At 45.4% G+C, this 13,866-nt stretch overlaps 1 protein-coding gene across 1 annotated transcript in view; it reads left to right on the top strand.

Annotated features, from left to right (window-relative positions):
• ZBTB20 (zinc finger and BTB domain containing 20) overlaps positions 1-13,866 on the top strand; it is a 3,989,371-nt gene that overhangs the window by 333,379 nt on the left and 3,642,126 nt on the right. The gene's annotated exons all lie outside the window — the stretch shown is intronic.

Raw genomic sequence — 13,866 nt, 5'->3', positions numbered from 1 at the left:
GATGGGGCATGATGCAGATTCACTAAGATGGTTTTGCATCGAAAAAATCACAGCAAGTGGCCATGTGCATACTGCCAACAAATTGGCCTACAAAGAACAAATGTGGATTTTTAATTTAGGCACCCTCCACAAAGGCCTGAACTCCATGGAAACATGGGAGTTCAATAGCAGATAGATAATTTCCTTGTACAGACATTGTATGGTGTACATAGTTTCTATTCTAGTTCCATGTCACCTCTATGAGTCACACTGCTCCTTTTTGTATAGAGTTTTTAAATTGGGTGCGTTTTGGGTTCGTTACGCACACGCAACACGTTCCCACTGAGGATACGTGATCTTTCACGTGACTTACGTCCACAGCAGCGACGGCTTCAGTCGGCTGCTTGCACACGGCCGATGTAGCATGGCCATTGAGATTTACGGCTAGGCTGTGCTTAGTAACTCCAGCCGCCCATGCCAATCCGGGTGTTAACTTCAAGTAAGTACGAATATGATCTGCCGCTCTTCACACTGCCGCTTTAGTATTGTACAATCCTTGTTCTGAGACGAAGTTTTGTCGTCTGTATGAATATACAAATTCGGCTGCATTCGTATATGAAGACTCGTGCTTTACTTAGCCTGCAGTATCATAGACACTTCTCATTTACGTACTTAAGTCTGTGTATACAGTTCGTCTGTCAGACTTCTGCCAGCAGCCAGCTAATTTTTTAATTAGTAGCCACTTTTTAACTGTATATGACTTTATTGGGATATCTTTAGTTTGTTTTTGTCATATGCGGTTTAGGCTAATATTATTTTTTGTTTGTTAGTACACTAGGCGTACATCTGCTGACACGATTTGCTTCGTTGCATCACCCTCCAGAAAGCCACCGTACCATAATCCTTGAAGGGGGCTACTGAGAGCAGTGTCATGTTAACTACAGGTAACAATTGACCGCTCGCATTTGATTTCTTTGGTTGTTGTAGTCACTTTTTTACCTTACGTGTGCTTCAATCAACTTCTCATTTTCCACTAGTCATAACTCCATTGGCGATACGATTCCAGCATACGATCCATCCTTGGCATTTTGCATATTAATGGCTACTTATATAAGGTTTGTTTAGTCTAGCATATTGTATCTATTTAGCCATGATATTTTTGTGCCGCATGTGGGGGTGTCTAGTGTTTTCCTGCCTGGGTCATTTCGACCTTTGTGGCCCCTATGGTGCACCTTATTAATTTTAATTATAATTTTTACACTCTCAGGGTCGGTGCCTCGCCTCTGGCTTTTCTAAATAAAACCCTGCTTCTGGGGTTGTTCTCATTTAGATATACTTCCCCAGCACAAACGTCTAGTTTTATTGGTTCGTAACAGGTGGCACATGGTGGCTATATACAATCTATTGTTGAGTTTAGTTCATGTGATGGGACACTGCCGCATATTTATGTAGTAATGTTCTTTTTCTGCAGCTTCTCGCTTTGTATCTCCTGATGAAGACGTTGTTTACTACACACTCTACGTCGAAACCGGTTGAGTTTATTCTTTTAGGGATGTGATCTACACAACACTTCTCCTCACAGATCCGCCCTTGTGATAGATTGTTTTTAATGAATTCTATTGCTGTTTGTCTAATATATTTGTAAACATTAAAATATTCAAATGGGATGTGATGAATGTTTGTCCCACTCCCAATTGGCAAATAATGTTAATTAATTTAGTTATCTTTTTAGCCATTGTTGGTTGGTTGAATGTCACTATGTATGATGTATGGTTTGGATGCTGCACTATGAATGTTTGTTGAGATGGATGTATTTTAGTCACAGTTATTTGTTCATCTATGCTGTTGTGTTACGTGATTTATTGATGCTCTACAAAGTAGAATGCCATTAATTGACTTGTTTAAATTTTTGTATCATGATAAATAAAATAATTTGATACTTTTGTAAATAATAGTGTTTTGCTCTCTGGATATCTCTTCAGTTTCTCGCTATTTGCTAATACCCATATAGAACTCAGAAGGGTTCGCGATCGCTATGTGCTAATAGCCATATAGAGCTAATAAGTGTCAATGATCGCTATTTTCTAATAGCCATATAGACCTCAGAAGGGTTCGCGATCGCTATGTGCTAATAGCCATATAGAGCTAATAAGTGTTAATGATCGCTATTTGCTAATAGCCATACAGACCTCAGAAGGGTTCATGATCACAATGTGCTAAAAGCCATACGATCTCAGAAGGGGTCATGATCACTATTTGCTAAAAGCCATACAGACCTCAGAAGGGGTCATGATCACTATTTGCTAAAAGCCATACAGACCTCAGAAGGGGTCATGATCACTGTGCTAAACGCCATACAGACCTCGAAGGAGTCATGATCACTATGTGCTAAAAGCCATCATGATCGCTTGGGATATTAGCCATTTGCTAAAGGCAATACCTTCCCCTCCCTCTGTAAATGGGGCTAAATTAAAATGTGCTTGGTTTTCAGAAATATTGCCAATAATGTCCACTTTAAAGCAAACACGACTTTTCTGTGATGAGCTACTTATCGCAGTGTCTCTTGCATCATGGTTTATTATCCCTTTTTTTTAATATGTGGTGATTCCACCCCACCCCCCCCTTAGCCCTCCAAGCCCTGACCCCAACAGACCTCCTCACCCCCCACTATACATCATAGCCCTTAATGAACATACATATATTTTTTACATCCCCACAAAGTTATTTTGTCGAAGTGAAAAAACACAAAGTATTTTACTTGGATAAAACAGCGGTACACCTTATGTTTGCACTTGGGAGCTCTCACTTTTCCTAGAGTAATCCCATAAAAATATTCAGAATAATGTGGCGGTGTAAAGGCAATGCCTCTTCAAGCATGACATTGTCACCTAACTAGAGATTTCTCCAAGATGTACAGCAATAACGGAGGAATGTCGCCCTGCCTGGCCCAGACGATAGGGCCTAGTTAAAATTCACAGAGAGCAATTAAACACCGGACAGGTAACATTGCCTGTGATTTTTTAATATCCAAAGTACAGCAAAGAATTGCCATAGTTGTTTGCCAGGCATTCAATTGCGGATGCCAGTCATACAGGGCGCGCAGAATTTCACAGGGCCGCCGTGTTGTTCTCATTCACGTAAACTGAGCTTCAAAGGCAGGGCCACGCCACGCGCTGCCGGGGTGAATTCAGGTCAGCATGTGTCACGTGGCATGCTCCGGGCGGATCATTTCACACGGCCTGGCAGCGTGCAGCATTGCTCCTCCACCTGTTTTAAATAGACCTGATTTTATAAGGCGCAATAAACGCCATTGCTCGCTGGGGGAGCAGCACTGCAGATGCCGAGAATGTTTCCTGCTGCAAGACAGTGCGTAACAGCGCGGAGCCAGCGGTGGCCAAGTCGTGCAACGTTAGTTCGTAAAGATTTATTTACGGACAGTTTTTAATTTGTAAAAAAAAAATACATGTCTAAAAAAAGAAGGGTCAAGCCAAAATGTTCCTTAAATTCCCTAAAGCTTTTACTTCGGATTCTAGTTTTAGGATTAGCTCACGGCATTTGGAACATGTAATTATCATTACATTTTACAAAAAGGACGCACAATTAGACAATCCTGGCTAGGCCTCTGGGCAAAGGCCAGTGGATTCACTGATGTTGTTTGCTGCAGGGGGTGGGGTAGAGGGGTGGGGACAAGAGGGGGTGGTACCCTCATGAGCAAGAACTCCTAGCTCCCTCAGAAATCGGTTGGGGGCAAGCATAGCTCTCAACCTTTTTCGATGCAAAGGCGGGTGAAATCACCGGATTTTGTGTTTGGCGGGTGAGAGGCCCATTGAAATGAATGGGCGTGCACGAGGCTTGGCGGGTGACTCACCTGTTTACAAGGCGGGTGACACCCGCCAAAAGCGGGTGAGTTGAGAGCTATGGGCAAGTAGTATGGGGACGCTGCTGCTCGCACACTGACAAAAGTGTGTATGGCTGGGCCCAGTCTTGTTACATGTGCAGAGCAAGGAGTGCATTTTGAACAATTAGTGGGGCCTGAATTTAATGTAGTTGCTCCCACTGCTGTTACATAAACATCTGCCCACACTGCGGTGCTGAGTGGTTATTTACAGATTTGGGGCGGGCCTTGCCCGCTCAGGCCCTACCACGCCTACGCCTTTGCCACAGTTATGAGGCTGTGAAACTGTACTGTACAGCATGTTCCCCACTCGCTTTTCCTCTGTCTCCAGTAGGGTACAGCTGCAGGCTAGCCTACAGCGGTGGTAGGAGATTTCCTGGTGAGTCTCTGCACCCTGGGACTCATCTGTGTGTGTACTCTGCTTTTAGTACATTCTCCATCATTGGATGTTTCATAGATTTACACGCTTTGAATGTACCCAATCATCAGGCCTGGAAATCCTTGTTTACAGTTTACATTAGCAGTAATGGTACAGAAAAACGTCTCTCGTCTGGAGCCTATTAACCTCCTTTTGGTCCATTAGATTGGAGCCAAGGAGGAGGAGAGGCCCCAAACTCTACCGAAAGATGCCATGTTCAGGTTATAACCACACATCATGCCGCGAAGAGTCCTCAACTCCTTCTGAAGTATTATTTGACATGTATTCTTCAAGTAAGCAGCCAACCAGATTACACCTTAATATTTGTGTTGCTCACATGGTGTTAAGTGCCCTGGCAGGCTACTTAGGAGCCTTGCAGAGATGTGGGCCCCTCCCTCACACCTGGGATCCTCTGACATTTACTCTCCACACTTGCCTAATTATCATGGCTTTAAAATATTAGGACAAAGTTAGAACATGGCTTTTTGGAGCTTGTACTTCCTGTGGCCTTAAGGATGCAGCTATGAATGTTTATCCAAAGGCCATACATTTGAATCCTGTAGCCTTCTGCTGTCGATTGAGTGCCATTAATTATGATCTATTTTTACAGCGCTTAAAAGTGTGAGCAATCCAGTATCACGAGCTACATAAGTATGTGGTTACTATTATTTCACAATTTCATTAGTGTGTTTACCAGCTGTTCCATTTTTAAGTTAATTTTATCCCGAGATCCTTGCAAACGTGTTGGTGTCGGATCGTGTCTTGGGCTCATGAGAATTAAATTAGAGAATCCAATAAAGCGGTCTCTTCCGATATGTTCTGTTAGAATGGGCACCTTTTGACACTACGTCAGGTTCATCAGCCCGTTGCGCAGATAAATGACCCTAACTTAATATATTTATATTTTCCTTATAATGTTTACCTTTTTTATGTTTAGCTGACTTGTTTATTCGCCTCTCGCTTTCCCTTCTGCAGGCCGATTCATTGGCAAGACAGGAGCTAAGCATTATGCTTCTCTTTTTTTATTTGAAAGCCTAAGTTGCTCAAGTTTAGATAACAGTAGTGGACTACATTTCCCAGGAATCTAAGAGCAAAAATGTCGCTCAAACCAATAGCAAGTCACTTTGCTAGCAATGTCCAATCAGCCCTATCCCTTGCCATCAAGCCCTCTGTCTTCCTCATCCTCTTTCGTCGCTGCTCAGTTAAGTACCCCCCTCTTCTTTCTCAGGCATTGGTGTATTCCCCTTTTCTTTCTCCATTATGGTTTTATTGTTAAAGTTATAGTTTGCCGTTTAGTCTAAAACAGTCCATGGCTAAGTTGACTTTGAGTATTGGGTGAGCATACCGGCATCCAGGCGAGCGTCTGCTTCTATTAAAAAACGGCGGTGTTCCCATCAGCTTCCTAGCCTCATTGCATTTCAGCCAACCAGGGCGCTCATCATAATTGATGGTGCGCTAGGCATCCACATGAGCGTCCACATACTGCCCTCTTTGCACCTCGGTTGGTGAGGGGAAATCTGGGAATACTGTTCTATTGCACCAAGAATTCAATGGATGCACTTTGTACAGCCCTCCAGATCTGAAGAACCTTCCAGAACCCTCATCAGCGGGTCAGGGATGGCCCTAGTAACAGGGGAAAGTGGGTGGCGTTTACACTGTATGTGCTTATGCCACGGCTCCCTGTCCAAGAACATTTTCAAGCCGCCTCAGTTTCTAGGATTGCAGAGGGATATACTCTTCCCATTCCTTCCGACTGCCAGAGATTTAACTTCGCTTTCTACATGTTCAGCGCCACCTCATCACGCATCTGACCACTGAAATTCTCTAGCATTGCACTTATTTGGGGTTGGTTACCCTTTTTCCAGTTTGCCACGGCTCTTTGTGATAAAGTCCATTATCACACAGCAGACCAGTGTTAACTTTAAGAAATGTCCAAACAGGAATGGTCTGAGGAAGAGGTGCAACTAGACCACGACATCTGTCTGGTGGCAGACTTTAAGAGAGTCTTAGGCTCCTCAGTAGAATATGTCTTCAGAAACAGTGTCAGGACTGCTACTTCCTGTTCAGCACTTCCTTAAAGATATGGTGGTGGCCCAGAAGAGGAGAAAAAGTGAAGGGGGAAGTAGACCACCTGTGAAAGGGCCAAAGCCTCTTTCACATACCCTGTTACCAGTGGTGCAGCAACCTCCATAAGGTTGGAAGATTCTTGTAGTCTGCCTAGAGATACCATTCTGAAGGAGACATGGCAACTACCCAGTGACAGACTACAGACCCCAGAATAAGTCCAAAGATGTCGATAAGCTGGTCTAGAAAGGGGTAGTTGTTCAATCGATCTGGATACCCACACGGATAACATAATGTTCATGTTTCAAGACAAGGCAAAGCTTGTGGTACACAGTTTTTCAGGGAATTAGGAAAAATCAGATCTTTCATCTGCTCAATTGATGGAATTCTTATAGTTCGATTTGAACATGGTCTGAGTCCTGCTCAGACTCTGAGAAAGTAAGAATGATCAGGGGGGGTATCTCTCTTGCTGAGGAGGGAGGGTGTCTCTCTGAGGGAGCTAGCAGCGTTCATTGCCCTTTTGTCTTCAATTCAGGTGATATTTCCCAGGCACCCTCATCACAGGGCACTCTGGACAAACAACAATTGCCACCTGCACTGGATGTCTTATGCTGAGCAGGTCTCACTCTTGGAAGAAGCGAGAGTGTAACTGCACAGGTGGCAGAATGCCTGCAATGGCAGAATAATATTTGGCTGCCCTCCACATATGGTTATTGAGTCTGACGTCACCAGAACTTGTCGGAGAGCATGCTGCAAAGCAGTCTCTGTAAGTGACAAATTGTCCCCAGTGGAGTTCAATCTGCATTCCAGAGTTCGTCTAGCATATGAGAGAAGACGGTTTTGTCACCGTAGGCAGAGACAAAAGATAAAAACAGAGTGGGCTGATGTATCCACAAGATAGAAAACATCTGGGTTTACCCATACATTAATCATCTAGAGGGGTATATTACTGCGGCTCTCCAGATGTTTTTGGACTATGACCCCCAAAACACTCCTCATTGGCTATGTTGGCTAGGGCTGATGGGATTTGTAGTCCAAATCCGCTGGAGAGCCACAGGTTGCAGACCCTTGAGGAACTCGATCAAGGGTCTGCTAGAAGAGCTGGCAAAATTCATCTGTCATTACTGCCTCGAGAACCATGTTTCAGTGACAGTGTAATACAGTGTAATGGCTTTCCAACGTAATGGTTGTTTGGAAGTCCAGCATCCGGTTGATTTCAGTGACTGGAAGCTAACCAAGTGCATTTTCAAAGAGTTGTGGACAAACTGGGCCTCATTACGGGGTCGGTGGAAAACCCGCCAGTGGGTGGCGAGCTTCCGCTGACCCCATAGCACCGTTTCCACCCCCTGACATCCCTGTGCCACCGGGATATCATAGGCAGCAGCGGGACGGTTATTTCCCATTCCCAGCCCTCCTGAGAGAGTTTGGTCTTCATCAAAAGCTCCTTTGGCTATTATACACCTCATGTCATTGCTCAGACCATGGGTCCTTCACCACTAGAGGCTTTCCTGCAGTGTTCAGGGCAATTTTGCGTATCTCCTTCTAGTGTTTGCTTCTTGGCTTTCCCTAAGGGTTTTTCTCTGGAGAGCGAGGACAAAGCTGGCTCCCGGTGAGGCAGCTCTGTAGGCAGACCCAGCACTGCAGTTGCCTCCTCCAAGCTCGACACTGTGCATTTTTTGTGTTCCTAGGAGAAAGGCGAGTCCGAAAGGGAAAGTCCACCAATATCAGACCTTGGCGTCTCCCAACCTTTCTGTGATTCTCCGAGTTGCGATCTGCTTCTGGAGGGTTACCGGGGTGAGGTCAAGGAAGATGCCCTGAAAAGATATCCCGTTCACTTCTTGAACCTTCCTAAGTATCTGTTCCTTTATGCGGATAGAGTGAAACCTCATAACAATGTCCCTAGTCTCTACATCAGAGCTAGTCCTTTGTGGACCAACTTGATGCACTCTATCCAGGATGATCCACCGCGTTGTGGGTTTCAGCATCCAGGTGTGTGAAAAGCAACTGGATCCACGCTGCCAGGTCAGATCCTTCACTCCCCCCAATCAGGCCTTTCAGGGGCAGATTCTCCTGCCTATGTCTGTTTTCAAGGTCCTACAATCTTTTCATGATGGCTTCATTCATTGTCTTTACTTTTTCTAATGCCGTGGTAGAGGTCGCCCCTGCTCCTTGCAGCTCCTGAATCACAGTCTCATTGGCCTCAACTCGCAGCATCGTGGAGAGAAGTTCAAGTTTGATAATGGCGATACAGGCATTGATACTCTGAGCCCATAGCTCCTCAGAGAATTTCATCCCTATGTCTTCTGTCAGATTTGCCATGCTACCAAGCAGGTCCTGTTACATGAGCATGCCTGCCTCCTCTCCTTGGTTGGTTGTTTTTCCCTGAGTTTGCTTCAATTCCACTTTGGCCTCTGCGGTCAGACTACGGTCCTCAGCCCATTCTCTTCCATTTTTCCTTGCTTGATGTATAGTCTCTCTGTCGAGGTGCGCTCTGTGGTAGTTTTCTTTCTTGGTTTCATTCCATGTTTTCCTGGAATGTGGGTGGGGGGGCACTTCCAGCATCTGAAGGCAATGGCGATGAAACCCAAAGGGGAGTATTACCAGGTCTTCACTGTCTTGCAGTCAGCCGACTCCTCACTCCAATGGAGATGTTGGCTATGCGGACAGCCTGCACCTCGCTCCGGTGTAATGTCCTCTCAGAGTCTACCTGTTTATCTCTTGGCCTCCAGAGGTCGCTGCTGTTTCTTTGCCTCCTTGCCGCCTTTTTCCATGGTTCTTCTCCCGGGTCGAGGCTTCCCCATGTCCCACGTCCCCTGTCTTTTGTCTTGACTCCTACCGGGCCATGGAAGGGTCCACCCTGCGTCGTCTGCTTCCTCGATATATACTCAGGGCCACCGGCCCAGGCTCTCTATCCAACTCCAGGAGGCTCAAGCACTGTTGTGGCTCCCCGTCCCCAGTAACATTCTCTGCTCAACCCCAGAGGACTTCGCGGAGCACCCTCACCTCAACAGCCATGTGGGGTCCCGCTCTGTGTCGCTCTGGCTCCCTGTCTGGATCCAGGCTGGCACACCATCTTCAGGTCAGGCACAGACAGGTGGATGAGCCTGGACAGACCTCTCTGCTGCTCCAACTGGATTCAGTTCATCAGTTGGTGCCCATCCTCAAGTGAGCTGTTCCTCTGCTGATGGTTGCGTGGATCATGCGTTTCCTCTGCTTTTCTCCACCAGGGATGGGAGTTGGTTCACCTGCTCTCGGGATCATGCATGCCGTAATCTTGGACCGCTACCGGCCACGCCACCCGCAATTATATCTTGTAATGTTGAAGGGATAATTATCCTATTATTTGCTTAGAAGATTGAATTGTCTATTGGGTTTCCACAGGACTACTACCTTTTTACATATTATCAGAAAAAGTCAGAAAAATAGGGAAGAATGGCATGTGTGATGGACTCCAAAGGTGACACGAAATATCAGGAATGGCTATCGATATTAGGAAGAATCAAGCGGCTACTGCGATGTTGTGACAATGTGACAAAAAGGGCAGATTGCTTTAATTTGACTGATAAATAAAGATGAAGTATAGAATTTCAGTAAAATGTATGCAACCACAGAGAAAGACCCGATGTATTTAACGAGTGAAAGCTCTTCTAACTCTTTAACATACGATATAAAAATATTGGACCGAGAGTAGTATGTGCTGTGAGAATCCCAAGTGAGTCGCAAACCAACCCTCTATTGAATATTAATAAAAGAAATCAGGCGTTCACAAATGTTGTTGTAGGAAGAGGAGACTTTGCGGCTTCTTCAACCAGTTTTTCCTTTATTCATATCCACATGACTCTTCATCCGGAATTGATATGTTTTTCCACAAAGCTTCATTCTGTTGCCAGGAATTGGTTCAGTAACCTGCTAGAAATTCCTTTTGGACACTGATACCTGTGTATCTGGCTCTTGCATTTAACAGCCAGAAATCTTCAGATCTAATATTTAATGCATTTTCCAGCCTAGTAGGGTTCTCAAATTCTTCTTTTTATTGATGAAACACTTGATCTATTTCCAATACATGGGACGCTTGCAAGGCTGTGTTTTTGGAAGCAACAATCAAGCAATTCGCCATATCCAAAATGCTGTTTAGAAAAGAGTTAAATGTGAGGAACTCCACTCACATGTGATGAGCCATGAAAAGCCCCAAATGACCTTAGGCTACCTCTGGAAGCTTAAACTCACATACAATATGAAATGCACTAAGTGTCAGGCCCTTACCTGGCAGAAAGCAACACATGTCACCCAGCCCCCTGGTGTGCTGCTTCCGGCAATGACAGAATTGAAATGAGTGCAGTGACCAATTCACTTTGAGGGACAGACACTACACGGGACTTTTAGAAAACCAAAGTGAAAAGTCATAGTGACACAGTGACACCGGTGAGGGAGAGGGAACATACAAAGCTTCAGTACCAGGAAGTGCCTTCCTTCTAAATTTGATCAATCCAGGTGGGACTCCTATAAAGAGCTGCATGTGTGAGTATACACACCTTATTTATTTATTTCTTTTATTTCTTTATTTATTTATGTCGCGCCGAAGCCCACAGGCATTATGACGCACACATTTAGACAAAGACAACAAAGTTTAACAAGACAATTAACTCATTGGGGGTCATTACAAGTTAGGAGGTAACCATGCCGCTATTAGCGGCATGGCGACCCCCTTGCCGGGTACCGGGTCCGGGTTCCTTGAATGAGGAATTACGGGGCCATTCCGACCTTGGAGGACCCAGTTATTCCTCATTCAAGGAACTCATCCTCATTCCAGCCCCCATAGGGCTCAATGGGTATGGGGAGGGTTCTAACAACGGGCCCGTTAATAACGGGCCCGTTGTTAGCTCTACTCGCGGGACCCGCAAGCAGACTCGTAATGAGGCAGTAAGGGGTTGCCGGCTCCGGCACCTTTACCGGCGCCGTTAACCACTTACCGCCTCACTCGTAATGACCCCCATTGACTCTCCTGGAATCTACTGCAGTTATCTGAAGATAGTTGTCTTCAGCGCTTTCCTAAAGACTAGGTAGTTGCTCTCCAGTCTGATTGTCTTTGGTAATCCATTCCATACTTGAGACATCTAAGTGGGCTCTCCTCAAACAAGAAACATGCACATCTCCGTGGCAAGAAGATCAGCACCAGCAGACCCTAATTAGGGTGGTATGTGCTCTGTAAATGCACTCACGAAGAACCAGGCAGAAGTCACAATAGCAAAACACGTAAACTTCTCACTCTAGTTCTTAGCACAAACGACCTCATATTGGTTCGTCAGTCGGATAAACACTAATGAATGTTTAAGCTTGCCTGTTAGAGGCAAGGGGCGCCTAGCAGCAATGTTTCTCCACATTGCACATATGCCCTCCCTGTTCTTCCTGTCATTTCCCGCCCTCTGAGAGATGGAGGAGAAAGGAAAGCTTGTGTGTCTGTGCGCGCACGCATGCGCGACAACACTATTGGCATGTCCACTCATTCCATCTTTCAGCATGGCTGTTCAAGGTGAAAGGAGCTCTTTGCTGATAACAGTTTGCACTTTTGCTCCAATTTAGTAGTAGGTATGGCTCTCAGTGTGCTAAACCTTGCGGAATGACACCATGGTGAGAAAAAGGATGGCAAACAGACACAGGCACGGCTTTTACTCCATGCCTTGTACCTGCGACGGCAGTGCCCTGGGTGCCATCCCAATGCTCAGTATGCCACCTACACTACAGAGGCTTCCAGGGTCTCCAGGGCAATAGGTAGGCCTTTTCTTCTCATCTCTTTATCCTAAGGGGAGCCTGGGCTTTGCATGGGGATCATCTGTACTGGGAGGCACAGGAACCACAGTGGGGGGACTGAATGTATCTTTTGCGATGGACAAGACAGAGAACTGGAGTTCTTGACACTAAGGCACTAAGTATGTAGATCCGGAAATAAAGCCCACCAGAAATTAAGCCCACCTTTTACAAAGGAAGTAATAAGTCAAGGACGCAACACACCCCTGCAAATAGAGATAAACATTGCATGTATGGAACCACTGGAGCCCCGTGAACCAGGCTGCACCACATCACAGACTGCCTGGACATGTCAGGAAAGCAGTCAAGCTGTGTGTGTGTGTGTGTGTGAGTGAATTATTACTGCTGCACTTCATGGTCTAGATGTTGAGCCTTGTCTTTTCTACTTTTTCCACCACAGGACCGAGTAGGGTGAAGGATGATTTCCTAGATTGGAAAACTGAGGAGGAGGAGTTAGCCCTTAAACAACTGGTTGATGGGCGGCCTTAGCACTTGGTGCCAATGTTTCTCCACTCTTTCATGCATGTGTCCTCCTAATGCATGTGGAGAGCACCCCATTCTCGACCCACCTGGGATGGCTTTACATCTAAACAAAACTTGTTTGCACCTACCCTCCCATCGCTACCCCAGAGTCTATTATCCAGATTGGAGGTTCCTCAGTCATTTTGGGACCTCAGACTCTATGACCATTACACTCTGGACAAATATAATGGCTGTGTGTGTATAGGGTTCTAGATGTCTAGTGCCTGTTATAGTTTTGCATTCTCACTGTATATTGTAAGTTACTTTTCTTTAGCCCCCTTCAAATTGTCCCTTAGTCACGATTACCTGAGCAGTTTGGAGATTTTGACTTCCCAGGAGAAGTGAAAAGCAGTAGAAGCAGCAGCTTTGGCACACAATGGCCATGAGAGCTGCATCTGTGTGATATTTATTTATTTATTTTATTCATGATACACTGATCCCACCATCAGAAGGCTTTGAATGTGCACACTCCTATCTCTAACCCCTCTCCCTGGAAGGAAGCACTTAGAATAGACACCCACCATAGTTAACAGATGGCAGTATGTTAACCGCTGAACAACAGTGCCAGTAGAAAAGGCCCCAAATGCATGACACAAGGGAAGAGCATCCAGAGAAGCCTTAAAAGGAAGGGCCACGCAAGAATTTCAGAGATTCTGAAGATAGACTTTGCCAGCCTTCGCATGGCTCGGCCTTCAGCCGGCGTCTCCTTGCCCCCTGGACTTTGAATCTTTCAATGACCCTATTTTCAGTAGGACGTTCATTCAACAGGCTCACTTTCATGCTGTTAATCCGGGGGCTGGCCATATGACCAACCTGCCCGGTTGGTACCAACCACAAACAACATAGAGTTTTTCATATCGACACACAGGTATCAAGTACTTCCAACCTACATCCGTCAACACCAAAGGTTTCTGCATCTGCCTTCCTGCTATCTAACTAAAATACCCTGCCCTCCTTTCTTACAGAGCCCTGTGCAGCAAGGTCCACATTATTAGCAGAGGGGTGCTATATAAGACCACTTTACATTGCGTTACATTACATTACTTCTGGTTAGCTCCTACCCACGTTTATATTCTTCAATCCTAGCATGCCCCTTGTAGAGCCATATTGGTTTCTTAATCTTTATCATTGAATCTGCACTTTGTCTGATTTTGGTGTCTCTCATTTATTTGCTCATTCACCC

Source organism: Ambystoma mexicanum, chromosome 7p, assembly GCF_040938575.1.
Source record: "Ambystoma mexicanum isolate Mex_15411 chromosome 7p, UKY_AmexF1_1, whole genome shotgun sequence".
NCBI classification, from domain to species: domain Eukaryota; kingdom Metazoa; phylum Chordata; class Amphibia; order Caudata; family Ambystomatidae; genus Ambystoma; species Ambystoma mexicanum.
Note: the sequence above shows the minus strand (reverse complement) of the source record. Positions and strands in the feature narration are given on the sequence as shown.